Consider the following 4452-nt stretch of genomic DNA (forward strand, 5'->3'; position numbering starts at 1 on the left):
ACCTCCGTTACCCTGATTTAGACAAGTCTCTCAGACATGCTCAGAGATATGTTTCCACAGTGCTTCTAAAGCCCATCAAGTTGACAATCAAGGTTGACCATTACATGTTTCTTTCCAGATGAACACGTGCTCAGATCCCTGATTCAAATCTGCCCCTGGGGGAACCAGCCTCGACAGCTGTGCCCCTTGTTTCCCTTCTCTTCAGGATGGACGAGCCTTGCTTGTCTTCAGAGCTGGCTGACCCGAGCTGCACACCTGACCCCAGCTGAGTTTTTCAGGTTCTCTCTGCCTAAAGTCTTGTGTCAGATAGAGGGGACACTGGGTGGTATCTGCAGGAGGGGCAGCGTCATAAGCACCATGTGAGCAAGAGCAGAGAAAGCCAATCTGCAGGGAGACCGGGCGGCCAGAGACCTGTACTCGGCTCCCTCCACGTTGGAGCTGTCTATTAGTTTCCTCTCTGTCTTACAAGCTATCTCTGTCCTTTTTGTTTATTTTCTTTTCCAGATTTATTTAGACAAACAAATCCAGGTTCGGGTGCTCCTCTTCTCCCACGCCAGCCATAAATGAAATAACTTAGACACCGTGGGGTGGGGTGGGGGGCACAGAACAGAAGGAAGGAAGGAAGGAAGGAAGGAAGGAAGGAAGGAAGGAAGGAAGGAAGGAAGGAAGAAAGGAAGGAAGGAAGAAGAGCCCCCTACAGTCTCCTCAGTGCTGGCCTCTCTGTGTCGGACATTTTCTTGGCTGCTTACTTTTGCTAGCCTGTGTGCTTCTTCACCATGGGATCTTTGGTTCCTCCTAGATTCCTGGGGTCCTCGAGTCAGTGGAGGAGGCTACAGCACCATGCTGAGATCCCAGGTAGCTCAGCCCTTTACCAGATGGGCCACTGGCAGCCTACTCTTCATAGTTCTCCAAAAGCAGCGCCCTCCTTCTTGGGCACAGACTCTGGGTTAGGGTGCATCAGAGTAGGCGCTTGGTCAGCAGCGCATGTCGATGCCCACCTCAGCCATCCAGTCCCTTTGAACACGTTGTCACAGATCTCACCATTGACTCCCACATTTAGGTGCAAGGTCTTAGAGAATAGGCCTTGGGTGGGGAGGCAAGGAAGTCTTTGCCCAGTAGGAGCTTTATACTGAACAGAGCTCTGGCACAGAGATTCTCCTCACGGCCCTGAATGGTGACCTGCAGGTCGGTGAGGACCTCCTCTTTGGGGAAGACCTTAACGCCAGCAGGTGGGTCCGAAGTCAGTGCTGAATCCTCCTTGTACACCAGGTGGATAATGTGAGAAGACAGATCCTCTAGTGGAGTTCCTGCACTCCTCTGACCTCCGGCCAGACGGGGGTGGTTCTAACTGCTGGCTGCTGTGGCCCCAGTGAGGTTCCCCCACCCTACTGCCTTCTACTCCTGCCGCAAAATGGCTCGAAAGGTTACACCTGCTTGGCTGCACTGGCTAGCTCCGTCAGATTTTATCCCAGCCCATTAAAGAGTCAATTAATTCAGGGAAACACCATAAAAACACACCCACACTGTCCGTGAGCTGGAAAGTCCTACTCCACTACACTTCTTGTAAGAATCTCTGTCTCACAGTCCTGAAAGTATGATGAGTGGTAATCTCCCCCACAGGTCAGTGAGCAAGACGTCAACTACCCTGCGGCATCCATAAAACTTGGCCTGAAGACCTGGTTGGCACAAATGCAAGGTGCTTCTTTTTGATCCAGGACAACCCAGAAAGGAACAGTTTATTCTCCAATTATCTTAGATAGGACAGTGACGCCTCACCAAGCTGCTCTAGATTCAGAGATACATGGCAGTAGCCAGGAGCCCAGGCAAGAGCAGGGATCGATTGTGGGGCAGTTCCGCAGACTCCCTGACTTGCTGTCGTGGTCCCCAAATCCTTAGCTCCTGGCCTTTGCTGTTAGTGTGCATGGCTGCAGAGAGCAGCGGTCAGCATGATGCTGTGGATGGGGGAAGCATCAGCCCTTGGCCAAAAATATTTTTCTTTCTACACTTTCCCAGTTTCTAAAATGCTCACCCTGCAGTGTTTTGGTTGTGTTGTTTATAGAGTATGGTGGCAAGGGGACAGCCGTGTACTGTAGAGGCACAGAGAAGCCCAGAAGGAGAGGCACCGCCTGCATGCGTCTGCAGTCTGGAGGGCCCCCAAGCTCGGTGACCCAAGCTAGCTCATTGAGACTCTCACTGCCACTCAATCTCCCCAGACTGTCCCAAAGCTCATCCTGCCAGGGCCCCCAAGCATCTGAGAAGGCAGATGCTAGACCCATCTGCTTTTTTTCTCCTGGGTAGAGTGGTATGGGTGTGGCTTGGGTGGGGAATCCACCATCACCCCACACTCTTCCCTGGAAAAGTAAGACCTGTTCCTTTTCCCGTGTGGGATCATTGATGTAATTCCCCACAGGGAACCAGCCCTTCTGAACAAAGAAGGGAGGCTGATAATGTCGACAGTCTCTGTGTTCCTGGCCAGAGAAGGCTGGGAACCTGTCTTTCCTGGTGGTAGCAACTTCTTGCTTTGTCCTTCTTAGGCTTTATCATGATGAGACAAAATCCCCAAGAAAGGGAATCGGAGAAAATCATGAATGGGCTTCACCTCCATTAGATCCCTTATTCCTCAGGAGGTATCTGGTGGCCTACACATGGCACTGTGGATACGGAAACAGGGTTTTGCTCTGATGGGATGTGGAGGCTAAAGAGGATTGTTATTAAGGGCTTGTTCCACAGTAGTAGCTCTCAGTCACTCTCCGGAAGACACGTGGGGATATCTGAAAGGTCTGTCAATGCTGGCATCTAGTGAGCAGAGATGCCGCTACCCATCCTGTAGCACACAGGCCTGCTCCCTGATACACATCTCTCAGTGTCAACAGGGTTGAGGCCATGTGAGCCTGTGCTAAGGCTGAGATGCCCCCAAGTGTGGTAAAACAGGCAACATCAGTGTTACCTGAGAGCTTGTTACAAACATATCCTTAAACCCACAGAATGGGAGCCTCTGGGGATGGAAGCAGGAGATAAGGGGGTGGGAGTTATTTTATATTTGGGTTTGGTTTTGTTCAGACATGGCCTCATGTGGCTCACTGTTCTGGTTCACTCTCTTTTGCGGTGATAAAACACCATGACAAAAAGCAAGTTGGGGAGGAAAGGGTTTATTTTAGCTTACAACTCTCAGGTCACACTCCATCACTGAGGGAAGTCAGGGGCAGGAACTCAAGGCAGGAACCTGGAGGAGGATCTGAAGCAGAGGATATGGAAGATTGGTGCTTCCTGGCTTGCTCTCCTTGGCCCTCTCAGACTGCTTTTTTAAACAGCCCAGGACAAGCATCCCAGGGGTGGGACTCCTACACTAAGTGGGCTGGGCCCTCCCACATCATTGTTAATCAAGACATTGCCCCACAGAGGTGCTCACAGTCCAGCCTGGTAGAGGCCTTTTCTCAGATTGAGTTTTCCTCTTCCCAGATGACCCGAGTTTGGGTCAAGTTGACAAAACACCAAACAGAACTCCCAGGTTGGCCTTGAAGTTTCTGTGTGGCCAAGGTTGGCCTTGAATTACTGATTGTTCTGCTTTCCCCTCCCACACGCTGAGATGACAGGCATTGGACATTTTCCTGGCTGTGGAGCTAGGTTTTAACAAGTTCTCCAGGGGCTCATCCACTAATGTTTGAGAGCCACTTAATTAAGGAAGGGAAGGCAGCTGTCATCATAAACTAAGAAAAACACTGTCTACATAGAGTTCCAGGACCACCAGGGCTACACAGAGAAACCCTGTCTCAGAAAACAAAACAAAACAGCAAACAAATAATAAGTAAAATAAAAATAAGCTGAGAAAAATAGTTAGAAAACTCTGTGCTGATGGTTCTTAAAAGTAATTTGCCAATAATCAGTAGCCTTGGGAAGTTTATTATAAATATAATTTCTGGGGCCTCAGAGAGACAAATCAGTGGTTTTGTAGTGCTCCTTCAGAGGACCTGATCTGGTTCCCAGCAACCACACTAGACATTTCATAACTGTCTGTAACTCCAGCTCCAGGGGATCTAGTATAGGTGCCTCTGGTCTTCAAGCACCTACACTCACACGCATATACCTTACCCTTCCCCCCACAATTAAAAATGAAAACTTTTAAAAGAAATACAAGTTCTTAAACTTGTAAGCCCACAGCTTGGGATGTTAGTGTATTGTTTATAAATAGCATGACTAAGAGCACAATTGTGCTACTAAGAAGAAGATGAGAAGCAGTCACGGCCTGCAGGGCTCTTCCACTCTGGCGCGGGCCACGGACTAGCTCAGGGTAGCTTCAACTACATAGTGAGTTCAAGGCCAGCTTGGGCTGCCCAAAACCCTGTCTCAAAAAAACAATGCTAGCTAGGCATGGTGACCTTTAACCTCGGCACCCAGGAGGCTGAGTGTTGGACAGAACTGTTCTGTGAGCCGAACTGCCTCCATTGTCAAGAG

General features: G+C 49.8%; 1 pseudogene; it reads right to left on the bottom strand.

The window, feature by feature from the left end:
* Window positions 1–891: 891 nt before the first annotated feature.
* Window positions 892–2276, bottom strand: LOC114699479 (annotated as a pseudogene).
* Between the last annotated feature and the right edge of the window lie 2176 nt (window positions 2277–4452).

This window comes from Peromyscus leucopus, chromosome 4, assembly GCF_004664715.2.
Source record: "Peromyscus leucopus breed LL Stock chromosome 4, UCI_PerLeu_2.1, whole genome shotgun sequence".
NCBI classification, from domain to species: Eukaryota; Metazoa; Chordata; class Mammalia; order Rodentia; family Cricetidae; genus Peromyscus; species Peromyscus leucopus.